The sequence below is a fragment of the Palaemon carinicauda genome, chromosome 3 (assembly GCF_036898095.1).
Source record: "Palaemon carinicauda isolate YSFRI2023 chromosome 3, ASM3689809v2, whole genome shotgun sequence".
In the NCBI taxonomy this organism is placed as follows: Eukaryota; Metazoa; Arthropoda; class Malacostraca; order Decapoda; family Palaemonidae; genus Palaemon; species Palaemon carinicauda.
This window is the reverse complement of record NC_090727.1, coordinates 179083468-179111055: the sequence shown is the minus strand read 5'-3', so window position 1 is coordinate 179111055 and position 27588 is coordinate 179083468. Positions and strand designations below refer to the sequence as shown.

General features: G+C 44.2%; 1 protein-coding gene across 1 annotated transcript in view; it reads right to left on the bottom strand.

The window, feature by feature from the left end:
* Positions 1–27588, bottom strand: part of LOC137638802 (chitotriosidase-1-like) — a 166672-nt gene that overhangs the window by 100073 nt on the left and 39011 nt on the right. The window contains exons 2-3 of the mRNA XM_068371182.1: positions 16465–16657; positions 16191–16315 (exon numbers count right to left, since the gene is read on the bottom strand). The gene's annotated coding sequence lies outside the window, so the exon portion shown is untranslated. The remainder of the gene's footprint in view (positions 1–16190; positions 16316–16464; positions 16658–27588) is intronic.

Here is a 27588-nt window from a genome sequence, read left to right as displayed (position 1 = left end):
TCACTGGCTAAGGAGGCTGCATCCGAGTTGCTGCCAAGAAGGTATCCCATTCCCTGTAATGATTTCTTACCTGACATCAAGAAATTGGTTTGCAATAAATGGCAACAGCAATGGGATAGTCAAGATGGCAATAAAATGCGAGAGATAACAAATGACATATCTCCTTGGAGGTATAATATGATGCCCCGAAAATGGGAGATGTCTCTTTGTCGTCTCCGTATTGGTCACACTCGATTGACACATGAGTTTCTGCTGAAGGGCCAACACCAACCGTATTGTGACGACTGTTTAGTACCTCTAACAGTAAGGCATTTGTTGACCGAATGCCCCAATTATAACAACTTAAGGAATAGATATTTGTTTGAGGCTCGAGGTGAGGGTGGCAGGTTCATCCTTGCCAAGATTCTTGGAAATGATGTGTCCTACCATGCAAGTGGCATTTTTAGATTTATTTAGAAGCAGGTCTTCTGAAAAATATTTAACTTTTATGACATTTAACTCTTATGATTTTAATTGAATACTCTTTTATTTTTTATTTTATTTTATTTTTGTATACATAAATTAAATGTTACCGGCGTCAATGACCTCAGATGTCAGGATGCCTGAAAACTTTAAATCAATCAATCAATCAACCATTTACTACCCTTCATCATGCTGCCTCCAACAATCCTCTTTCCACACACATCACTTAAAATCCCAACAAAGTTTTGTTTTACTAACTTCCACTCATCTAAATTATCAGTTTCTATCACTTTCACTGTGTCATATGCCATTTCCAACCTTTCTTGATATTCACTTTTTACCTCAGGTTTAATTAACTCTTCAACCTTCACTACCTCTGTAAACGCAGGGAAGTTTCACGCATGGAAATTTCACTCAGAGAAATTTCACTTTTCCCTTCGCAACTTTGAATGATGGTTCGTGGTAAATCCAAAATTTTTAATTAAATTTCGGTCACTAATAGAGGCGTACCCGTTACCAAATAATAAGAAAATTAAAATGAGGAAGTTTCCGTCAGAAACAATAATTATGGGGGACACCTTTTATATGTTAGCAACAAAAGAAAACAAAAGAACCATCGGTCCATCTCCCGCCGCCCCTCTGTCAAGCGCTTGGGAAAGCGGCAGGTGGGCCTTTCAAACAGTACCAGGCGTTGAGAGTAGACGTGCTTGAGAGAGTCCACATCGACGACTTTAAGATGGAATTATGATATAAGGTAAGCATCACAGTGTTCTGAGATTTATAGACGTAAAAGGGTTGCCAGGGTTGCTTTTTAAATAACAATAGCTAATTAGGGTTGCTAATATGATGAAATATAGACACATGAAATAAAGTGAGGGGTGTGCTTGTGTTAACAGTGGCGTACCCTCGGTAGGGACTTGCCTGCAGCCCATGAGGGGACAGAGCTGGACGGTCTTTGCAGTGGACACACAAACAAATTTGTAAGTAAAAGATGTTATCAAGAGGTCTTTACAATTTAAGGAGGGAAAATAGAGTTCGTAAGGGATTAAGCTAGATAAAATATGCCACAGATCGAATAACTATTTAGTGGAATTCTCTCATGACTTAATGATGTCTATTAATGCTTAGTGCATATTTCTTAAAGATTCGATATATAGCAGAACCAAGGGATTCACCCATCTAGTATTACGAATTTTGTAATCAAGTTATTATACCAGAGGTCTTTATTGGAAATATTAATAAAAATGTGTAACATGCAAGAAATAGAATACAAAGGAATTACAATTACTGAAATTATAGCAATAGAGTTTTTCCAATAATGTTGTTTTGAAATGTGGAGAGAAAAGGATTTTTCTTTAAATATGTTTTTTTTTTTTAGATTAATTGAAGAATTGTCACCATATGAATTTCTCATTGTATGTAATTTTTCCAGTGACCTTCGACTAAATAAATCCTTCAAAATGTCGACGAGTACTTTAAATGACCCACGAAGAAGGGCCGTTTAGCACTTCCTTTTACACAACCCCACTCTTTTTCCCCACTTTTTTGCTTCAACTAATATTTCTTCCACCATACAATAGTCATAAGGAGACAAATTAAGGGAAAAAATTTAAGATCAGATTTGGAGATACTTTGTATTTTCCCTTATTTAATACAAACCTGGAGTTATTTATGTGGATATTCTTTTAGCGGCAGTTGGAAGTAGCCATCATACTTTAATTGTGAGGTTGCAACCCTCCCTAACCACTTCAGCGGGTAGACTGGGGGTGGCTGGGGGTTACCCAGCCGCCTCTATATCTACTCTCATAGGCAGGACTTTGAGGGATAGGTGATGGCGGCCCAATTTATATAAATAACTCCAGGTTTGTATTAGTTAGGGAAAAATACAAATTATCTCCGAATTTGTCATCTGTTCCCATACAAACAAACCTTCCCTTATTTATGTGGATGACTCACTCTTAGGTGGGTGGAAGTCCAAGATCTGGCATGGACATTGACCCGGTTTTACCTAGTACAGTATATGACTGTGGTCTAGGGAAAATTTTGACACATCGCTAAAATATACAAAGTGAGTTTAATAGCAGCCTGAGCAATGCAGTGTAATAGAGATTGTTGTCCTGTATGAACAGCTTCTGAGTTTATATAGGAAAACAAAACGTATCCCATTGCTCCGTTGCAGAGAGCAATGGGAATGTGGACAGTATAAGATTTTTATATATTATACAAGGCTATACAAGGGAAGTGATAATTACCTGCAGAGGTTGAAGCCAGCTTGCAGAGGGACCCATGGTGCTGTACCCCAAGGGAGGGGCAGATGAAGAAAAGAAAGTCAGACATTCTTCTCATTCATTCCAGTCTTAACCCAGGTAACCAATGCCCTCAACCAACTGCTACTTGTCCATCGAGGAGCTTAAGGTATCTTAAACCACTTGTTGACCAGCCACCACAGGACCGATAGTGAATGTATTGAGTCTCCTGTGGGTCATGTCTTTTAAATAATGGGCTATGAAAGTGGTCTGTCTCTTCCAAATGCCCGCTTGAAGTTCTTGTAACACAGAGAAGTTGCGTTGGAATGCCAGGTCAGTGCTAATTCCCCTGACATCATGGGCACAAGGTCAACGAGCCTGAGGAGGATCGGGAGCCAAGGCTCTTTTAATTACTTGGTGAATCTAGGAGGAAACCGTATTCTTGGTGATACTCCTCTTTACACTCCCTCAGCTAACAAACAGAGGTGTTAGTCGGGGCCGTGCTGCTGCAGTGCGTTTAAGATAGTATCTCAAACTCCTCACTGGGCATAGTAAAAATTGATCTGAGTCATTGCTTACAGAACAAAGACTCACGATCTGAAAGGGCCTGAATCTATGGTCCACTACTCCTAGATTTTGAGTCTTAGCAATAAACTCAGGGATGAGGCTGAGTGTCATTTCACCCCATCCCCTTGAATGGGCGATATCACACGAGAGGACATGTAGTTCACTGACTCTCTTTGCCGAAGCTACGCCAAGCAGAAACGCCGTCTTCAAAGTGAGATTTTGGTCAGTTACATGGCGTAATTGTTCATGGGGAGGCCCTTTTAAGGATCTCAAGATGCAAACCCTGTTCCAAAGAGGAGGCCTAATCTCTGACTGGGCGCAAGTGATCTCATAACTTAGTATGAGTAAAGAAAACTCCAACAAAGAGGAAATATCAACTCTTTTCAGCCTAAAGGCTAGGCTTAAGGCTCAGCGATAGCCTTTACCGCTGAAACTGAAAGGAGCTTTTCCTTCCGAGGGTAAACAAGGAACTCCACTAATACTGGAATAGTGGCATCAAGTGGAGAGATATTCCTTCCATGACACCAACCACAGAATACTCTCCATTTTACCTGGTAGACTGAGGCTGAGGACCCACGCAAGTATCCGGACATTCGCTCCGCAACTTGTCATGAAAAGCCCTCCTGACAGAAGAGAAGCTGGATAGTCTCTACGCGTGAAGTCGAAGCGACTGCACAGTCTTGTTGAAGATGTTCGCGCGTGGTTGTTTGAGTAGATCTGGTTGTGGAGGGACTTCTCTCAGTAGATCCACTAGGCTAGAAGTTGCAGGAGATCCAGAAACCACTCTGCATGATGTCATAGCGGAGCTACAAGAATCATCAATAGATCTTGTTGAGCAGTCTTCTCATCAAACAAAACAGGGGAAAGGTGTACACGTCGATGTTGTCCCACCATTGCTGGAATGCATCTTGCCATAGAGCTTGAGGGTCAGGAACTGGAGAACAGTACAGTGGAAGCTTGCTGTTTAGAGATGTTGCGAACAGGTCTACAGTCGGGGAACCCCAAAAAGTCAGGACTTTGTTGGCTACCTGACGATTCAAAGACTAATCGGAGCCTACTATCTGAGTCGCTCAGCTTAGATTGTCCGCGAGCACATTCCTGTTGCCTGGAATGAGTCGAGCTGATAGAGACACCTAATGTTCTTCTGACCATTTGAGGATCTTTACTGCAAAATGGCATAGAGGCTGCAAAAAGGTACTACCCTGTTTGTTTATGTAAGCCACTTCTGTGGTATTGTCGCTCATCAACATCACAGGGTGACCTGCCGGCAACTGTTGGAACTGATGAAGAGCTAAGTAGGCTGCTCTCATTTCTAGAAGATTTATGTGCTGGTAGTTTTATGACTTTGGCCAAAGGCCAGAGATCGTATGGTGCAGCAGGTGAGCCCCCACCCTCCCTCTTTTGCTGCATCTGTAAAGAGCATCAAATCCGGAGGGGGAATAAGAAGATTCTGGCCCTGTCGAAGGTTTTTGTCTACCAACCATAAACTAAAATCCGTCGCCTGATCCTGAGTTACAGGAACTCGGGTGTCCGGTGGATCGGAGTGTTGGTTTCCCACGGACTTCAGCTGACACTGCAGGGATGTTATCTTGAGGTGGCCAATTGGAACAAGACGGCTGAGGAAGGTCAGATGACCAAACAGACTTGACCAACGAGAAGCTGGAAGAACTTCTTTTCTGAGGAAGGATGCGGCTACTTCCTTCAATCGGTGAACTCTTTCGTCTGATGGGAAGACTTTCTCTTGGACACTGTCTATAATCATACCGACATATACCAGTCTTTGTGAAGGTTGCAGTAATGACTTCTCGTGATTTATCAGAACCCCCAGGGCCTGAAAAAACTAGAGGGGCATGTCCCAGTGACGAAGAAGGGTCATCCCTGAATCTGCTAGGATCAGTCAGTCGTCCAGATATCTGAGAAGACGGATGCCGTTCCTGTGAATCCAAAAGGACATAATGGTAAACACTCTAGTGAATACTTGAGAAGCTGTCGCGAGACCGAAGCATAGAACCTTGAACAGGTATGTCTTTTCCTCGTTTATGAATCTCAGATACTTCCTTGAAGACAGATGGATTGGGAAATGGAAGGATGCGTTCTTCAGATCCAGTGTGCACATGAAGTCCCTTAGACGTACCGCTTGGATGACCGTGTCTGCCGTCTCCATTCTGAACTGGGTCTGTTGAACAAACTTATTCAGAGGGGAGAGATCAATGACTGGTCTCCAGCCTCCAGTCGCCTTTTTTACCAGAAAAATTTGACTGTAGAAGCCTTAGACCTGTCCGCAACCTCTTGTGGAGCGCCCGTCCCTAAAGGCAGCTCCTTTGCAGAACCCTTTGCATAGAAGCTTATATGCACTGGACCCGAGTCAGAGGAGGGAGATGTTGAATGAACAAGGCGCTGTACCCTAGGCTGATCACTTCGACCATCCAGGGTTCTGTTGCCTGGAGCTGCCCCCTTTGCCAGCGGTGCTGTAGGCATCCTCCCAAAAGTGGTAGGTCAGGAGGAATGCCATTCCTACTGGGAGTGGCAACGAAGGCCACCTCCCTTTCCTCCATTCTTTCCTCTGAACGACTTGGACCCTTTCTGGCCTTCGCCCGTCCAAGGTTCTGCCGCGGGCAGCTGCCACCTCTGCCAGTGGTGCTGTAAGCATCCTCCCAAAGGAGGTAGGTGAGGAGGAATGCCATTCCTACTGGGAGTGACCACCTCGGCCACCTCCCTTTCCTCCCTTCTTTCCTCTGAACGACTTGGATCCTTTCTGGAATTTGGATGGAAAGGGCCGCTTACACACCTAAGAAGGTCCGGAAGACCTAGAAGTTGATGGGTGAGAAGAGAAAGATGCTTGCTGATTTCGGGAAGACTGGGAAGGTCTACCATAGGGCCGCGATGTCATGGCCCTATGGAGGAGAGAATCGTTCAAAGATTTCCTCCATTGCTCAGCAACCCTCTCTATCTCTTCTGCAATGAAGAGAGATGAACCGCCAAGGGTGGAACTCCTCAACTGGAGACCTCCACCTTTGGCACCTGCTTGTGGAACTTATCTATGATGGTATCCCTTCTCTTGAGAATGGTATTCGCCCACAGGTTGACGATGTGGTGTGATAAAACCTCAAGAGTCCGGGTACCTAACAACAGGAAAGAATCAAAGTCTTCCTGGACGACTTCTTTGAATGGTCATGGGAGCGAACCATGAAGCCTAAGGATCCTAGCCATAGATCGAGCCACGAAGCTGCCTGCATGGCGGACTTTGTGCCTCTCTCTATGTTCAGGAGATCAACTGCTGAGAGGGAGGCCTTCAGAGAGGAAAGGGTTTGAGTCGGGACACGCTTCTTTAGGGACTCTACTGAAGGGTCAAGGGACATGGTGGAATGGGGCTCCCCCTCAATCTCGTAATATTTCCTTTGTAGAACAAAAGGAATGGAAGGGACCAAGAGGTGGAACCTGCCCTCAAGGAACTAGAAGTTCCAGCTATCTGGGCGATAGCTTTCCTTTTGACGGCTGTCAATCCCTAGATCCAGGGTAGAGCTACACTGGACCTGGAAGGCTTCTGGGTCTCAAATATCTCGTCAAGAGCCATATCCTTCCCTTCCTGGATAGTGGAACCAGGAGTAGACAGCCTGTTGATGGCCCTCATACAGGCAAGAACCTGCCAAAATGTATGCTCTGACTCATGTCTCTCTTCTCGGAGTGATAGTTTAGACTGGCTGCCTTTGGAAGATTCTCGTCTTCAGAATCTAAGGGGTCGTCCACCTCCAGACTCACATCCAGAGTCTGGGGTAGATCAGGGTCGTCAACTGAATCACTGGGAGGACCCGCCACAGGGGACCGTCTCTGTGCCTTACCCATTCACGCTTCCTGTGCCGCAGTATTCTTGGGTTTCGTCTTAGTGTCCTTCGATTCCTTATGCACAGGACGTTCCTCCACGGCCTTAGGAGGGGGAACCTGCGAGGTTTTCGAGGCACTTGACAAAAGCTTGGCAGTAGGAGCTGAAGGCTCCTTCTCCTCTGGAAGTACAGAAACCACGTTGGTCCGGAGGCATTACCTCAATGTCTTGAGGGTTGAAGGGATGGATCGTAATCTCACTGGGCTAGCCTAAGTTCCTACTCGTCTTAGGGCGGATGATGTCAGCATGCGGTGGTGTTACGCCTTTCATCCTCCATTTCTGTCTCTTAGTACTGACCTCTTTTACCTTCACTGGCGTAAAGGGTAAGTTGGCCAAGTAAGAGTCAGATGGATTAGGACCTTCAGCAGAGACTTAAGCAGGGTGGAGATGAACGTTTTCACCCATGGAGGAAGTTCTGATCCTCTAAGTAAACCCTGAAATTCCCTAGGAAAGTGTCCTTTTGGGGGAACTCTAGAAGGAGCTCCAGTCAATGCAGGTGATAATCTCTGAAGCAGAGGAACACGTTCCTTCGGACGGGAAGGAAGGTCCGGACTAATAAGTACATTAGCGAACCTATTAGGAGGCTCCTTGAAACACTCTGGAAAGGGTGTTGGTCATCCGCTGGAGGTGGAAGAAGCTGAGGTATGAGGCGTTGGTACCGCACTTGCTCACGGTTCTGACATGTCTGCTTGTGAATTGCTTGCGAAAACGGCCAATTTTCTCGCAAAATTACGAGATTAATGCGTGAATGGACGCGATTCCCAAACAGAGGTGCTCGCAACAGGAGCAGTAGGAACCATACAGGAAGAGGAAGGTCTAACACCTTCCTGCTGCCTAAGAGAAGACCCTATGTCCAATGAAGTCGGCAGAGGAGGCCTCTGAGTAGGGACCGCTTTAGTTGGAGAATGTGTCACTGCAAGACGGGTTTCCAAGCGTCGAGTAGGCGAACGCTTAGCTTAGACTCCCCAGGCAGTGAAAGGCACTGGAGGTTCAACTGGACACCTGTTTGAGGAATGGTCATTCTCATCATCAGGTTCGGTCCGAGGCTGTTTGGAATGATGGTCTGGTTGAGGGACTACGCACAGATGGACTGCACGTGCGCCTACCTCTACCTCTAGACGAAGAACGTCAAAACCTTGATCACGAACGCTCGGTTCGTGATCGTGAATGAGATGTTTGTGAACAGAAGGTCTAGCTCTCGTTCGAGAACAGCGTGAACATAGGGAATGCCTACTCGTGAACGTGAGCATCAGCCTTGCGAACGTGAATGTCGTTCTCGTGAACGGTACCCTCGCAAGCATTAACGCCACCCTCGTGAACGGGAGCGTCGTACTCGCGAGCACAAGCGACGTTCTCGTGATCTAGATCTCTGAGATCTAGAATACGAGCGTCTGGACCTAGGACTAGACTTTGCTCTAGATCATGTAGAACGCGGTCGTGTGACTCGTCCTTGTGAAGAAGAACACCTTTGAGGAGAGCGTTGAGACCCACGGTCTTGTGAGCGCCTTTTATAAAAAAAAAACTCTCGGATCGTGATGACCTACGATCCGTTAGATCTTCCGATCCTCGCGAATGGCTATCAGGGGAAGAGTGTCCAGAAGGGGGAGGTGATGGCGATACTCGTCCTTAAGCACTGCTGGTGGTAGGAGCACTGGTCCCTGAAAGATCTACACCTGCAACCTGCGTGTTCCTGTGGGGAGAAGCAAAGGGTTGAAGGTTAGGGGACGACGAGGTCCCAAGATGCAGAAAGCGTTCGTCATCAGCAGGGAGAGGCAAACGTGAGCGATCACCTCGTCCACGCATGGAAGGGCCAGGAGAAGGCAAAAGATGGACCTCGTACAATTCCAGAGATTGAGATGTCGACGGCTCCAGAGATGTCCATCCTGGCACCACGCTGAAGAAGCCACAGAAGCTCCTCTTTCAAAGGGGGTCCCAAAATCCCTAAGGACAACCACACCTGCAACAAATCTGAAAGGGAGAAAGGCTCGAAAGCAGCTAGAAGTGAAGTTGCTCCTCTAGGAGAAGCAACAAACCCACAGTATCCCGGGGTTGCCAAGGAGTTAGTCGGTCTGCGCTCCTACTCTATTCTCCCTCGGAGGAGTGTGAGCGAGAGGGAGCTTTAGAAAGAGATTTGGGGGTGCATGAAGAAGAAGAACGCACTTTCCTCGCCCCTGAGGGAGAAAGATCAAGCTTCGCCTTCTTCCAGCACCACCCAAATTTCTCCCATTGGGAGGCAGGCTAATCCCTACACTTTGCACAGGGCGAACCCTGCTAACAGGGATGCCCTCTGCACGAAGGACACAGAGAGTACGGATCGGTCTGCAACGAAGAAATGAAAGTACCACATGCGGCACCCTCGCGCTCTGGACACATTTGCATAAAGGCAATATTAGAAACGTACACATAAAGGCGATCGTAGAGAGAACATGCACACCTGGAAAAGAGAAAGCAAAATTAAAAGTTCAATGACAGGCAAGGAGAGAGAGGACACATCCGATCTCTACCAAGCCAAAAGAAAAAGGGATGTCTCTCACTGCTGTGAGAGTATATATAGATGCAGCTGGGTACCCCTCAGCTACCCCCAGCTTACCCACTCATGTGGTTAGTAAGGGTTGCAATCTCGCAATTAAAGTCTAATGGCTACCTTCCAGCTGCGCTGAAAGATAATCCACATAAATAACGAGAGGTTTCTTAGTATAGGAACAATGAAATCATAGAGCAAAGTTTGTACACCAGTCTCCAAGATATGAATGAGATATATTTCATGAGTTGGTTCTTAAGTTCAACAAGATTAACTTAGGCATCAAACTCATGACACCCAAATCCCTAATCTCCATTGTTTTTGAATGACAGTTTTTTTCTAACATGAGTGAGTTAGTCTATATGTATAAAAGAAATTACTACCGCTGTTTTTGCAACCTAAAACACTTCAAAATAGAATTGTATTTATCACAGTTTCTTAATTTTGAAAGTTCATAAGTCGAATGTCCATTTCTAGGAAACTTACTGAATCCTACCAAAGTATTCTGGTTAATGTGACAAAATAAAAACATTCAAAATAATTTATTTTTGGGCTAGAGCCATGTCGTCCTGATGGAAGTTCCCTTCGGCTGCTTCCTACTGCATAATATTTCTGCGAGTGACATCAGAAAATAATTACCGTCAGGTATCATGGGGTTCCAACCCCTGGAACAACTATCCGTAGATAGCATATATAATCAGGGACATATCCTAAGATAACCCAGTCTAATCCACTAAAGGGAAGGATAAGTGAGGAGCCGTTACATATCCTATCACCTTTCGGTGCTCCCTTACATATTTGGCGCTTCGTTCCATTGTTCGCAGCTTCATGCTGCTGTTGTATTGTTTGTTGTGCGCATTTCTCAGACATGCACAGGGGTGAATTTATAGTTGGGGGAAGTACAGTAGTCATCACCATAGGAACAAACTACACACTTGTGGATGGTCAAGGGGGCCCTACCTCCTAACTAATATTCGGGTAGACCAAGCCTGAGTAGTACCAGCAGATGTAGAAGGACTACCCCAAGAAGACGAGAGAAAAAAAATAAGTTATTTTTTTGGCAGAAGATGAAAAGTGTTCCCGTCCTTAGATATCAGCAAACATTTCTTGGCTCTCTTTCTCTTCTTTTAAATTTCTGCTCACTGCAGAGATCATACCCTACACTCATCACATGAAGATTCTTGCAAACATGAATTCCCCCTATGCAATATAGACATGTCAAATATTAATTGCCCACAATTATAATCTTCTTAGCCAATACTTTTACCTCTGCATAAGCAACGGGAATGCTGAAGAACGGCAGTTTAACATCCATTCACTAACTGACGGAAAGGTAGGTAGATGGATCCCCTCAACCACTCAAGGTTACCTAGATAACTGGTTAATGATTCAACAATTGGTCCAGCTTGCACAAGAAATTGATTTTATTGAAAATGACAGAAGTTTGTATTTGAGTTGAAACAAACAGCTATTGCTTACTTTTGCACTGTACATGAATATAAACACTGGAAATTTAATACAATTTGTATTTTTCCTAGCTATACAAACCTAAATCATTTAATGAGGTTAGTTCTGGTTCTGTTTTATACGGCCAGACAAAAAAAAAAAGAATTGGCAGATTGCGTTATGCTATGGTGCTGGGCAGTTAGTGCACATGACAATTTATGCTTGTCCCAAGCATCTAGTCATATCACTATTCTGGTTGAAGACTTGAGGGGTAGCTGAGGTGGGACCTTACGAAAATTACTCAGGTCTATATAGCTAGGAAAAATACAAATTGTATCAAATTTGCAGTTTATTCCTTCCCGGATATAAACTTCTGAGTCATTTAATGGGGAGACTTTCTTAAGTGGGAGAGAAAGTCTCCATGGAGTAGTAGGTCTGCCCTTTACCCTCAATCTAAAGAGCCTTACCCGGGTGAAGTGATATGAACATCAAGTGACTTTTAATATTAATATATGCAATATATTGTTATACAGTATATCAGTCAACTAAAACAGGGCTTTCTTACCTGCATCGGGGAAATTTTAAGTGAGGGCTTCAAGTTCAATCAAAATCACTTTTCGCCTTGATGCTCATAAACACCCGTATAATGCAGAGATTACTGTAACTGATGCCTGGGATAAAAGCAGTTACTTGTCCCATGAGAGCTTAAATTAGACTATTTGCTGTGCAGAAACAATGGGTTTTATAGAAATTGTGTCAAAGGACCTGTGTGCAATTTTTAAGGTAGCGGTTTGTAAAAGTGGTTTGTCTCTTCAAGAACGCTAGGGTTGCAGCAAGTCCACATATATCATGGGCTTGAGGGGCAGACTTTGGAGACGCTTCCCCTGAGGACTTATAAAATGCCATGATAATTTCTCTCAAACAAAAAGAAATGGTATTTCTGGAAACCTTCTTTTTGGAATGGCCAGTGCTCACAAACAAATTGGAGATCCTGGGTCTGGGATACTGCGTCCTTTTTAGATATCTACATACTGCTGTTACAGGATATAGTAATGTTATTTGGATCATCAGTTACCTCTTTGAGAGACAAGATCATGAAAGAGTCAAATCAAATATCATTATCAACCTGATTTTGGGTTTTGGCCGCAAATTCAGGAATAAAAGATAAAGACGTTTCTCTCCACCCTCTGGAATGGGACACACAGAGATATATACCTTACATTTCACTCACTTTCTTGGCTAAAGTTAAGGCAAGGAGAAAGACTGTCTTCAGGGTGAGGTATCTAAGGCTTTATGTACCATAAAGAAAGTAGCCACTGACTCTAATTACAGTGCAGTAGTTAACCCCTTGAGCGAAGAACAACAGTTTGGCAATCTCAGTGTTGTCAGGTGTATGAGGACAGAGGAAAATATGTAAAGAATAGGCCAGACTATTCGGTGTATGTGTAGGCAAAGGGAAAATGAGCCGTAACTAGAGAGAAGGATCCAATGTAGTACAGTACTGCACTGCCTGGCCAGTCAAAGGACCCAATGACTCTCTAGCAGTAGTATCTCAACAGGTTGGTGGTGCCCTGGTCAACCATTAGAATAACAAAGATCATTCTGAACCAACTGTCGTCCCTTGACAGCTCAGCTGGTTTCAATGATGTTTCTCTTCTTGGGGATAAACCTCACCGAGAGAGAGATCACCTGGGACTATGTCCATTTGAGGATCTCTACTGCTAGACTACATAGCAGGCGAGAGGCTATACCTCCTTGTTTGGAAATATAGGTCACTACTGTGGAGTTATTGCTCATCAGTACCACAGATGACTTATCAGAATCTTTGCAAAGTGGAGTATCACTAGTTGCACTGCTTTCTTTTCCAGGAAGTTTATGTGGAAGCTCTTATCTTCTTCTGAGCATAGGCCCAAGATATTTTCCTTTCCCATATGGGCACCACATCCCTGACGAGACGTATCTGTGAACAGCAAGAACTGTGGGGGAGGATCCTGAAAGAGTGTTCCCACTAACAAGTTCTCCTTAAGCCACCACAGGAGGTCTGATATCACCTCATGAACTTCTTGTAGCAGGGTTGCAGGGGGATCTGAAGCTTGAGATCACAGGTTCTTCAGAGCCCACTGCATTGAGCGTAGATACTATCTCCTCAGGGGGACAAGTTTCTCTCATGAAGAGAGGTGACCTAGTAACCTCTGTCCTCACAGGCAGGCAGGAGGTAACCTTTCAGGAAAGTTGCTACCAAAGTCCTGAGCCTCGCTACTCTGTCTGCAGCAGGGAAGGTTTTGGCTTGCACCGAGTCTATGTCCATACCCAGATACCTAATGGATTGTTTGGGAACAAAGCTGGACATCTGGAAGTTCATTTGAATCCCTAACTCCTTGCACAGATCCAGCAACTTGTCTCTGTGCTTCAGCAAGAGAGCTCAGGATTCCGCCAAGAAAAGCCAGTCGTCTCAGTATCAAAAAAGTCCGATACCCATGGTATGAGCCCAGGCTAAGGCAGAGACAAAGAATTTGATAAAGACAAGAGCGGTCTATCCACGAACAGGTCTGAATGGCTGCCATGGAAGCTACCTCCATATTCGCCAGTTCAGGACCAGAGATTGTAGCTGGCAAATTCTGCAATCTTTTGGCCGAAACTGAAGGTACAAAGTGAGCTACATCTGGATCAGTGGCCAGAGGGCTCTTAAAAGTGCCAAAATTCTCTGGCTTGGCAGAGATAATGGCGGAAGTTTCGAAGACCTACTCGCTTTCAACAAGTTTTCCGCAGCTAAGACCTAAAATTTAAAAAACTCGAGTGTCTTTCGTTTGGTTGGAAAGGGTCACATCAAACCTAAGTCTTGGATTCTGAGAAAGCAGAAAAATATTGTTAATGCCACTTCATCTATTAGTAGTCTCTGCAAAAGAAGGCACATCCAGACCTCTTAAGTGGCAGATTAGGCTCATGATCTTAATAAAATGAGAGGCCTCAGAACTCAATACTGTACTGGAGCCTCAGGTGGGGTTACATTAGCAGAGCTTGTACTCACACCTCACACATTTGTCTCAGGAGAATCATCAATTGTGATAATGTCCTGTTGATGATTTTCTGATTTGAAAGAGCTCTTTATCCTTCCTCTGACATCTTTCCTTTCCCTTGAGTGAGGAGTCTAGATCATTCCCATCATAAGAGCGGTCATTTCTATGTCTAGATCGAGAGACAGAGGAATTAAAGTCTCTCATCATGTTCAGATTTGTCGGCACATTCAGATTTAAAATTCTGAACGTTTGGCCAGACAGAATTCTTAGACAAAATTCTAGGTATGGCAGGAATAGTTACATTCGACTTCCCAGCTTTAGGAAGTTTTGAAGAAAATGCCTGCTTGGAGCATGAAGGTATTGCCAAAGCTGGAGGGGGGGACACAAACAAAGTGGTCAGACCACGCTCATAGTACAGAGATGACAAATCTCTTGACTCATCCCGGCCACTCTTTAGAGGAGTTTTCTGCTGAGGACCCCTAGGCATATGAGGCAAGCCTTTCTTGGTAGAACGAGTTGGAGACTGGTAATCGCGATCTTTCAATAAAGCAGCCTCCTTATGGGGGGAAATGACAGGCTCAACTCTAAGGTCTTTTCAGGAATGAGGAGATGCTTCTACTGTTCTGATCGGAGACACTTCTAACGGGAACATCTTGTCTACATAATCAGAGAGGTATAACTCCCCCCTCAGTGCATTGTGGGGGTGCAGGGTTCTAGACAAGGCTGCATATTCAGGAATAAAAGCATCAAGCGGATTTAGTTTAGGATGCACAACTGCTGTAGCCAGGGGATCCGCGATAAGAACAGGTTTAATCTCGTAATGCACATTAAAGACACTGGGAGATAATATGCTTACGAAATTTAGGCCATCATCCTGCGTGACAGAAACCTCTGAGGGATTCTGACATGGATAATTAGGATGGGGGAGAACGTTCAATGCCACACAACTGTACCTTGTGTTTCTTCTCACAACTTTCCGAGGGAGAAGGAGGGAAACGACCTCTCTTGGCTCATTTCTTCCAGCAAGAACAATATCTATCTCATTGGGTAGATGACCATTCCCTACAATACTCACATGTTGATTCTACTAAACATCTCTTTCCTCTACACACCGGACATACCAGGTGAGGAACCACATCTATCCTACTCATAAAGGTTCCACAAGGGCGACCATTATGGCCCGAACAGGAACGCATCAAGCAATTGACAAATAATGGCCTAACACACAGACACAAGAACAAGCAAAAATAAGGGTGATGAGCAGAAGATGCAATTGTCTGATTGTAGGAGTTAAGGCAGGGACGTCTTACTACCTCCATGGCTAGCAGTGAAGTGACTAGAATCTTGGAACAAGTGTAAAACGTCATGCGCACTAGCTACCCAGCAGCATAGCATGACGCAATCCACCGATTCTTTTTTTGTCTGGCCGTAAGAAACAAAACCAGTAGTAACCCTATTACATTACTCAGAAGTTTGCATCCAAGTAGGAATAAAAACAGATCAACTACCACAATCTCTGAACATTTACACATCAGATTTACTTTTTACATTCCTTCAACTATGTATAGAGGAGTGGCACTGATAGGGAGTGTGTGTGGAAGATTCCCTGACCAACAGACAAACAGATTATATTCCTTCATGTACATCTACATGTTTTACCTCTACCTAATATAACCAAAATCCTTTCAACTGTAAATAGTGTTGCAATGACAAGGATGTATGGCAGACCTGTTCGTGGACATAAAAAAACTTGTAGTCTACCATCATGCAAATCTGCACATGATAGTCTACTTTTGTTGAAATTTGCTTGAAATCCTTGATGAGTTACAATGACAAGGTAAATGTTTTGGACAAACTTATAGACAAAAGATGAACAAACAGATAGCTATTACAATATCATACTTCTAAATAAACTTCCTATACAGTAAAATGAATTTCCAGTTTTATTGAAATTGGAAAAATAAAATGCTAAATATTGCATTGGATTTAGCTGTAACGTTGGTATATTCTTATGTACTGTAAGAGAATGTATAGTAATTCAATTACTATACCTTCAGCTGCTGGCTCCACAATTTTCCCTCTGGGCATGTGTTCAGGTGAGCATATTCAAGATAACAATTATAGTAGTTCCTGCAGTCGCAGGGATCACGAAACAATCCATCTCCAGGACATATAACTGTAAAAGGATAAAAGTATATATCATTGGTTTTAAAATCTTTAGTGCATCCTTAGTAAAGCAATTCAATTATATATTTTGAAAAAAAATACAAAAAATATTGGACTATGAATGGGACAAATATTACATAAAAAAAGTACAGGACTTACAAACAGAACACTCATCTTCATGTTGCTTTGTAACACTTTGGTTGTTGAACAGTTGCACAGTCGAAGTTTTTATATCTTCAACATTTTCAATTGTTGCACTAGTAGCAAGATCCCAAAATACCAGAATCCCAAACAAATGCCAAAATGGTGCCATCATCCATGAAACTTCTACGTTTCAAAACACTCCTAAATTCTGTGGACAAAAAAGATTTTATTTACAAGTTGCTGTTCAATTTGGTAACATGAAATTGCTAATTAATCAATTTTTATATTCACTTATCTAAAACTTACTATTTTATAAATTGTGTGCACCTTACTATACAGTACTTGCACAAATATCAACTTTTCCTCTCATTTATTTTCTTTAGTACACACACACACACACACACACACATATATATATATATATATATATATATATATATATATATATATATATATATATATATATATATGTGTGTGTATATGTATGTAAGTAGGTATATATATGTATATATATATATATATATATATATATATATATATATATATATATATATATGTGTGTGTGTGTGTGTATGTGTAAATATATATATATATATATATATATATATATATATATATATATATATATATATATATATATATATATATGATTATATATATATATATAATTATATATATATATATATATATATGCATATATACATATATATATATATATATATATATATATATATATATATATATATGTATGAATTTTAACCTCATACTTGGGATCGAACGCTAGCCCCTTCTAATGAAAGGCCAGGTCGCTTCCAACCACTCCACGAGAGGCCATAAAAGAAGTCGGAACCTAACTGCTAATCTGCAGTTCAGGATTTACCTGGCAAGACATCAGTCTCTTACCACCAAGTTTTCCCCGACTTCCCGGCCCACCACGTGACACAATTGATGTTAATTCATTCAAATTACCCCTAATGAGTCAATATGGTTAAATATCAACACTTCGTGCTCAAATAGAAATAAATTTCTACCTCATACTTGGGATCGAACGCTAGCCCCTTCTAATGAAAGGCCAGGTCGCTTCCAACCATTCCACGAGATGCCATATAAGAAGTCGGAACCTAACTGCTAATCTGCAGTTCAGGATTTACCTGGCGAGACATCAGCCTTTTATCAGCGAGTTTTCCCCGACTTCCCGGCCCACCACGTGACACAATTGTTAGTAATTCATTCAAATTACCCCTAATGAGTCAATATGGATAAATATCAACACAACATCGTGCTCAAATAGAAATAAATTTTTACCTCATACTTGGGATCGAACGCTAGCCCCTTCTAATGAAAGGCTAGGTCACTTCCAACCATGCCACGAGAGGCCATAAAAGAAGTCGGAACCTAACTGCTAATCTGCAGGTCAGGATTTACCTGGCGAGACATCAGTCTCACACCAGCGAGTTTTCCCTGACTTCCTGGCCCACCACATGACACAATTGATAATAATACATTCAAATTACCCCTAATGAGTCAATATGGATAAATATCAACACAACATCGTGCTCAAATAGAAATAAATTTCGACCTCATACTTGGGATCGAAAGCTAGCCCCTTCTAATGAAAGGCTAGGTCGCTTCCAACCATTTCACCAGAGGCCATCAAAGAAGTCGGAACCTAACTGCTAATCTGCAGTTCAGGATTTACCTGGCAAGATATCAGTCTCTTACCAGCGAGTTTTCCCCGACTTCCCGGCCAACCATGTGACACAATTGATAGTAATTCATTCAAATTACCCCTAATGAGTCAATATGGATAAATATCAACTCAACATTGTGCTTAAATAGAAATAAATCTCTACCTCATACTTGGGATCGAACGCTAGCCCCTTCTAAATTTATTTCACTGGAGAGATCCAACTCAAAAGCGTACAGAAGTGGTCTAGCCAGGGCCGATTTACAAAAAGTAATTGTAGTAGAGGCCAGGCCTTGTTCGTGAAGGTGTATGAAAAATGCAAGAGAGAAATCTATCAATGTCTCTGTCGGTTTCCTTGCTTTCACAAAGGACACCCATTTCTTCCATGACGATTCGTATTGCCTCCTAGACGAACTTGACTTGTACTCCTCGATGAAGTCAACTTTATCCTTCGAGATTCCAAACTTTTTGTTCACAGGCGAGAAAATCATGATATGTAGGTTGCTGGTTCTCGAAGATGAAGCATAGACAGTCGACCTCTTTAACAGTTGAGACAGCACTGGATTTGGCAGAGGAAACAACTTCAGTTTCAACTCTAGGACTAGAGGGGACCAATTGCTTTTGGGCAACTTGTGGGCTACTACCTTTGCTGTCCCTCTGAGGGATCTTAGCTTGTCGAGGACTTTTAGCATGAGATTGGTTGGTGGAAACAGGTAAATGGGATTCCACCTGTTCCAGTTAAGGGACATGGCATCCATCGCTCTGCTTGAGGGTCCATGTAAGGGGCTATGTAACAAGATAGTTTCTTGCTGTCGCTCGTTGCGAAGAGGTCGATCTTTAGTTCTGGGACTTTTTCCGAGATAAAGGAGAATGAGTCTGCGTCTAGGGACCATGCTGTCTCTATGGGCTTTCGCCTGGATAGAGCGTCCTCGGTCACATTGTGGAACCCTTGTAAGTGAACTGCTGATAGGTGCCATCCTTCCTCCTTGCCAGGTAGAAGATGGGTGATGTGGGGTGATCTCGAGCCTTGTCGATTTAGACACTTTACTATCACCTCATTGTCCAAGATCAGTCTGATGTGGATTGATCTGCGAGGGGAAAGTCTCTTAAACGTCAGGAATAATTCTATAGCTTCCAAAATGTTGATATGAAATGTTTTGAACTGGCGCGACCAGTTCCCTTGCACTTTCTTGTCATGAGAATGACCTCCTCATCCTTCCAAGGAGGCATCCACATGTATCACTACTGATGGTTGCGGTGGCTGCAGGTGAATTATCCATGCTAGGTTCTTGGCTGTTGACTACGGCTTTAATTGTGTGCACATCAAGGCCGGGGTTAACCTTAGTTGATCTCTTCGAGCGTTTGAAGTGTATTTCCTCCAGACTCCTGACGCATCTTTCAAACGTGCCTTTAGCACAGGGTCTGTCACTGCTGCAAACTGGAGAGAGCCCAATACTCTTTCCTGCTGGTGTCCTGAAATCCTCTTGTGACGAATTAGTCTCCTGACAGATACTGCTATTTCTCCTCTTCCTGGATAGAATGGAGAGGTGGTGTGACTTTAAGTTCCACTGGATTCCTAGCCACTGGAACTGTTGAGCTAGAGTGAGACGAGACTTCTTGCGGTTAATCTAGAAGCCCAGGTGTTCCAAAAACTGGATCACTCTGTGGGCTGCGTGCAGACAAGTAGTCTTGGATGCTGCCCATACCAACCAGTCATCTAGATATCATACCACTTGAACACCTTTGGTGCATAACTGTTGGTCGGTTGTGTCTGCTAGCTTCGTGAATATCCTTGGGGCTGTGTCCAGTCCGAAGGGCATTGCTTTGAAGACAAACTTCTTCTTCTGTAGTTTGAATCCTAGGTAGGAGGAGAAAAGGCGGTTCATCCGGAGATGCTAGTGAGCATCTGCTAGGTCTATTGAGACCATGTACGCCCCTTTTGGCAGAAGGGTCCTTATGTGTTGCAAAGTAAACATCCGAAACTTGTTGTTCTCGATGAACTTGATGAGTGGAGACAAGTCTAGAATGACTCTGAGTTTGTCTGAGTCTTTCTTGAGAACACAAAACAGTCTTCCCTGGAACTTGATGGACTTCGCTTTCTTTATCAGCTTCTTGTTCAAGAGTTCTGAGGTATATTCTTCCAACAAGGGGGTGGAGTGTTGGAAGAATTCTGGTAAAGGGGGTGGAATTCTGCTCCATTTCCACCCGAGTCCATTCCTGATTAGGATGTGGGGCCAAGGATCGAAAGTACAGCGATCCTGAAAGTGATGTAGTCTGCCCCCTACCTGGAACCCCTCATTGCTTTGGGGGTCATGCGGATCTGTTTCCACGACCACGTCCTCCTCACACCCGAGAGAAGTTACCTCTTGGAGAATTTCTCTTAGGACCTTTTACTTTCTGACTGGGGCGAAAGGAAGTTGACTGCCTCTCAAAGGTAGGGTTGAACACTGGTGACTGGGCTACTAGTTGTTGAGGGACCATCTGGAAGGTGGTCTGAGGCATCGTGGTCATAGTCATGACGGGGATTTGTGCCGGTATTCGTGGTCTCTTCGCCCTTTTGTTCTTGGGCTGGGGACCTCCTTCCGAAGAAGATTTTCTTTATGAGGACATGCCCCACTTTTGGAGAAGGTTCCTGTTCTCCGTTGCTGCCTTCGCGATGACCCCTTGGACCAGTTCCTGTGGGAAGAAGTCTTTATCCCAGATACTCGAGGTAATCAGCTGCCTTGGTTCGTGCCTGATGGTTGCTGAAGCCAGCACGATCTCTCTGCAAGCTCTCCTCGCTCTGAGGAAAGCGTATACAGTGAACCCTCGCTACTTCGCGGTTCGACCGTCGCGGATTCACCACTTCGCGGATTTTTTTCATAACGCATGTATATACATATATCGCGGATTTTCCTGAAATTTCGAAAATACCGCGATGTGACCGATGGTGCGACATAGGAGAAAGTAAGGAAAATTGAATCATGATTGATTTTCAATATAAATGAAACTTTGAGGAGCAACAAAGATATCATTTGTTAGAGAGATAGAGAGAGGTAAGGAATGGGAGGTAGTGAAAAGTAGCCCAGAGAGAGAGAGAGAGAGAGAGAGAGAGAGAGAGAGAGAGAGAGAGAGAGAGAGAGAGAGAGTGTGTGTGTGTGTGTGTTTTAAATGTAATAAACAAAAATTTTTTTATAGGTTATAACACATTGGTGCTTATGTAATATCAACTGTATACTGTAGACGGTTTGAATAAGTTAAGAAATGAGCGGCAGCTAGACGTCAGCTGATCTAATCACAGCCAAAAGTAAAACAAAAAGAAGTCAACAATACTCGATTTTTAAAACACACCCGAAATTTAAAAACAAAAGTACATGCTTTCTTAATGTGCAATTAACTATTTAAAGAGTAGCAATTTTCTATAATAAAATGATGTTTCCCAAAAAATAGTGGTTTGCTGATGAAATCGGATGCCGTATTTTTAGCAACGATTGAAATGGATGTAAACTCGGCATAATTTTTTCATTTCGTATTTAATTGACACTAAGAAAACTAATTTTAGTTTCTTCATCTACATGTAAGTATTGTATAACACGAAGAGAGAGAGAGAGAGAGAGAGAGAGAGAGAGAGAGAGAGAGAGAGAGAGAGAGAGAGAGAGAGAGAGAGAATGAATCAGCTGTTGTAATTGAATGCCGTGTTTTTGTTTCGTTTACAGTATTATACAGACTACTGTAATATGATAAAGTAAAATATTTGTAATAACCTATTTTATATGAAATGGGGCTATTTTTTTTTTTAAATTTACATTTACGTACGTAAAACAACTCTCTCTCTCTCTCTCTCTCTCTCTCTCTCTCTCTCTCTCTCTCTCTCTCTCTCTCTCTCTCTCTCTCGTAAATTGTTTTCCTGCTTTGCTACGTATGTATGATTTTATATAGATACGGTAAATAATATTTGTAATAACATATTTTCTAAAAGCTTTTACTGTAATATCATTATTTATCACTTTCATCATGCGCGTTAAATGCCTTCGTTTGTTTACTGAGCGTACTTTATTACGCCGTCGTTTCAGGCGGCGTCATAAAGAAAAATATTTCATTTGGAAGTCCTAAGAAAAATTAAGTAAAACATTGGTAGGTAATAACAAAATCAACATACTGTACTGAATAATCAATATAATCGATGCAAAAACTAACCTATACACAGATGTGTAAATGCGTTTGTTTCTTCATTATGATCAGAGATAAACGTAAACAAAACATTGGTTGCCATTTTTTATCGTGCTTTTTGGCGTGTTTAGGAAACGCATGATATAAAATCGCCTTTAATATTTGTGCCTGTTTTAGTTTAGGGTACTGTAGTACATGCATTAAGTGTTCTGTACATTAAAGGGTAGTTTGTTAACAGTACTACGTACTAGGGAAGGTTTTAAAAGTCTGAATATACATGTTAAATAAGCGGATTTTCACCTATCGCGGCCGGGTCTGGAACCTATCTACCGCGATAAACGAGGGTTCACTGTAGGTCTTTCAAAAGGGTACCCATGTGAGACTTAGCCAGGAAGAGGAAGATTTCTGGGGCATTATGTTGACCTGCACTTAGTTCTAAGCAGTTCTGATGAGAGAGAGAAGCTGCAAGTCTCCCCTTCGACTCCTGTTCCTTCCTCAGAAGATGGTCTGGTAACTTCGGAAGGTTCTCATTGAAATGTTATCCTGCGATCTCTGGGTCTAACTTGGAGACGGAGAAGGTTAGGTGGACATCCTTCCACTTCTCTTCGCAGGTAGGCAGTGCTAGAGAGAATGGCTTGCACTCCTCTAGAGTCGGACAGGGTTTTCGCCTCATCGACGGCCTTGACGGCAAAGTCTAGTGCTTTCTTCGTAAAGGGGAAAGAGATGGAGGAAGGTGCAAGAAAGGTGGGGTATTTCTTGATCCGTATATCCAGCTCCCTTCAGGGTCTTCAGGAGGATGGCTTGCTCCTTGTCGTGTTCAAACTCGATGACCTCTTTGAGGACCGTTTCCTCTCGGGCTGCATTTTTGTCCCACAGTCTCATATGGCACTCTGGATAAGCGGAAAAGTTAGGCCATAACTCAAGGTCTTCTCTCTGTCTGGCCCACAACTTCTCGGAAAAGCACAGTTTCCCATTCATCATTAGCATATGCTTCACGTACCTTCAGGGATTGCATTCAGAGCAATGAGGGAGATCAGACATTCTAAGAGGCTTCTTAGAAGTTCCCTTAGTGGTTGCGATACGGTCGATCTTCTCCTGCATCATCCTTTGCTGTTTCTTAAACGATTCCTGCATCGTTTTCTGTTGCCTTTGGAACGACTCCATCAACCATTGTGTGTCGAGGTGGTTGGAGGTATCGCCAATGACCGAAGCTACGACTCAAGCATGCGCCAAAGCCCTCCTGTCAAGCTGGGTGACCAGGTTTGGCGTTCCTGACGACATCACGACAGACAGAGGCCCCGCTTTCCTCTCAGAAATATGGCTTGCTTTGGCGAACCTGATGGGGACGACGCTCCACAGCACCACGGCATACAACCCCGCGGCAAACGGCATGGTCGAAAGAACTCACCGCGCCCTCAAGGCGTCCCTGATGGCGAGCTGCACCGACGGGGACTGGAAATCACGACTTCCTTGGGTACTCCTCAGCCTTCGCACCACCCCTCGCGCGGACGGCGAACCTTCGCCCGCCGAAAAGGTTTACGGGGAGGTGCTCGCAGTTCCTGGCGAATTCTTTCCCTCAACAACCGACGACACGAAGCTGGATCACCTAAGGGACATCGCCAGGAAGTTCAGGCCATGTCTCAAAACTTACCAGGACAGAACCAAGCACTTCAAGCCAAAAAACCTGGATGACTGCGTGTACGTTTTCGTCCGTGTCAACGCTCATCGACAACCACTAACTAGACCTTATCGAGGCCCCTACCGGGTAATTAAGAAGACAACGAAAGCCTTCCTTCTCGACATCCATGACCGAGAGGACTGGGTCTCAATAGACTGCGTGAAACCAGCGTTTCTCGAAGGAAGCGACACCGCCTCCGCCGGACCTGGCAGATCCAGAGTGCCACCTCAAAACTAGGCGCGCAATGAAAGAAAAATCATCAAACGACGACAAGAGGAAGAGATCCTTACGCCGACCGCCGGCGCGCCCCTCCGTTCAAAAACAAGAGGAACCCTCCGACGCCCGAAAAGATACGAAGATTGATCATCAGCCCTCTACGCCGCCCGATGTCTTGGGGGGGGGGAGTATTTGTAAGGACACCGCTCCCTTCGTCGTGCAGAAAATCAACAAACTGTTTATTTATTTGAATTCTCCTTTCGCCACACCGTGGTTTCCCATGTATATATATTCCGCTTTATCAGAGCTACATTTTGACATATGTATTATTTCATTACATGTTTCTGTTAACTCATAATTCGTATTTGTAAGTGTAAGAAAACACATATATTTTGGCGGGCAATTCAATCTGATTTGGCGCCAGCGCCATCCTACCTTTCCGTCCGCACCTTGTAATATACTCCCACGCACATTTGAATAAAGTATCAGTTGATGTTGGTGACGCTTGTCTCACTGTCCTTACAAGACCAATATACCAGTTTGTTAGCTAGATTGTTCATATGAACTTACAATCCTCGAGTTTTTTCCTAGAGTCTACCATGACTCTTCCCTGTAGGGGGCAGGAAGCACCGACATAGTCCATGATCAGTTGAAGTGGTGTATGATGGTAACACCATGTGTCTCTAGGTCTAGATGACCAAGGAAAATTTATCTCTCGGTTATTGGCACTAATGGGAAATCTACAGATACATTAATGCTCTGGTAAACTTCCATCAGGACGACATGGCTTGAGCCCAAAAAACGGATTTTGAGCGATGCGAAAAATCTATTTTTGGGTGAGGTAGCTATGTCCTCCTGATGGACCCACCCTCCTTTCATAAAGGCTGAATGAATCGCTCCCAAAAGTACTGTATCTGTAGCATCTCGCTAATGCTACAAGGAATGATAAGATGGCGCCCGGACGTGACGTCATACTGGTACTCAACAGTAGGAGTAGAGCGATGCCTTAATAATGGCTCTCCTCCAATTCTTGCCACTTTCCCCTCTCGAAGCGTAAACGCTATTAGGGGTGTAGATAGGTATGTGGCGTGTCAAGAATACGTCCTCTGATATTATGCGATATCCCAAAAGGCGAAAGCCAGGGATACTCGCGCCAGGAGTTAGAATTCTGGATACCTTGAGTAAAATTCTCTGGGATATATCACTGTAGTTAAATATAATCTAGGAAGCTACTATGAAGGAACTTCCATCAGGACGACATGGCTACCTCACCCAAAAATAGATTTTTCGCCTCGTTCAAAATCCATTCTCTCCTCCCTCTGAGGTAGCCTAGGCTACATCCTGCCCTCCTTACCTTGAATTGTGATTCTGGTAAGGTTAGGCAAGGATATTCTTTCCCTTCCCAGAGCCATAGTACATGAGCTTTGAGTTCGGGTCAGAAACTCAGAGGACCCGTCGTTTGCCCACAGCTACCTCAATAAGTGAATAATCTCTCCTTTTGGTCCCCGCTGGACGGCAAAGGGGTGGGGGCTCTGCCCCCCACCCTAGACCACACCTGGAAGGGTTATGAGACCCTTCCTCCCTGTGGCCTAGCGATTTGTCCTGCGCTTGCCTACTCTGGGCTAGGAGATATGCATTCCTTAGCCTAGGTTAGGCAGGCTTAAGGATTCTGTTTCTTTATAGTTTCGGACGGCCTGACAATGCCGTTCCCTTACTGTACTAACCCACCCTAGGCTGGAGAATGAACTCTCCCTATACCTGGAGTGGTGCCGGTAACGAAACAGAGTCCCCTATTAGGGTGCTGGGGAAGGCTTACACCATCCCCTACACCCCTTCACAGGACCCTTTCCCCTCCCCCTCTGTCCTTTGGTGACGGCCTAGCCATCACACACCTGTCCACTGTCCTACAACTCACCGAGCACCGGTGGGTTGTAGGGTCGGCCCGGTGTTTTTGCCTGTTGGGCCGAGCCGTTCAGCTTCTCTTGCATGATACTGCTATGGGATAGCATAGTGGCAGGTCTATCTACCGGCGGGAGACCTCCCTGCTGTCTTAGAGCGTTCTTCAGTCCTCCCTTGGATCGCCACATGTAGCCGTAGCCGACCGACGGCAGAGCTGCGGCTGGAAGGAAGCCTGATCATAATATGTTCTTCCTTCCATTTGAACCCTCCTTCTCGAGGAAGGCGAGGTTAGGGTAGTGAGCAGCCGCCCTCCCCTCCCCTTCCTTCACTGCTTTCTCTTTCTCTTCGATCTAGTGCCGGCCCACTGTCACAACGACTCTGCCGGCAACAGACGATAGTGTAGCCTAGGTCTCCTCCCAGTCACATGGAACAAAGACAGGGTAGGTGTACCCTCAACCGGTTGCCTGTGGGCCACCGGCGGTCCCTGGCATGTTGGCGACCTGCCGACAATGCTTAGGGTTGTCTCCCTTTCCCTGCCACATAGAATGATGGTTGGGATGGATTTTACCCTCCGCCGGCGGTCTGACGGTGGCCGGTGTGCCTCCGGCAGTCCGGCGGGCTGCCGGCTCCACCTATATTACAATATTGTGATAGTGGACCGTCCTCTTGCACTAACCCTGCCGGCATTGCGCCGGCAATGTCTGTTGTATGGCTGTATACAGTAGCCAATACATCTGTGGTATAGTACAAACCCTAAACAGAAAACTATGGTGTATAGTTATGCAATAGATATTTTTTCTAGCATACTTTGTGCATCCATGCGCAGTCCCTTGCCGGAACCTACTTGAATTTGGGATTAATATTCTCCCCTTTTTTTATGCTGATTGATCATCGGCTCTCCCCTTTCCCCACTACTGATCCCTCGGAGGAAGTGCTACTTACGCTACTCTAACCCTACAGGCGTGATTCCTCCTTCGGGCCTACCTTGGTGGTAGCCCTCGAATTAGTAGTGGAGAAGGGTCATGGCAATTGGCTGGGCGGGATTCACAAGTATGTGTCTTTCCTATTTCATTTCCAGCTTACCTATCCTAAGCTTACACTTGGAAAGGAATCTTATATTATAATTAAGATTACATTAAGGCTAATCTAAAATTATTCGAAGTCTAACATAATAGACTCCCGCATACTCATGTACCTTTCCTGTCTTTACAAGAGGAGTACATCTGGTGTGAGAGCGTCTTCTGCAGCGTTCGGCGCCGTGATTTCTACGGCCACATGGCGTGCCGAACCCCCGCCAGCTGCTCCGTCAACCAGGGATCTCTGAGGTACTGGGACCCGCAGGTATGCACAACATGCAAGGACCTGCTCAACGAGGCGTTCGAGACTCCCAAGTCTGCAGAGTCAAGGGACATCGTTCGAGAGAAACTGCGCAAGTGGGTGCGTGGTTTCCAAAAGAACGCCACGGGGCCTTACCTTCCCAATAAGAAGATGAGAGCTATGCTCTTCCATA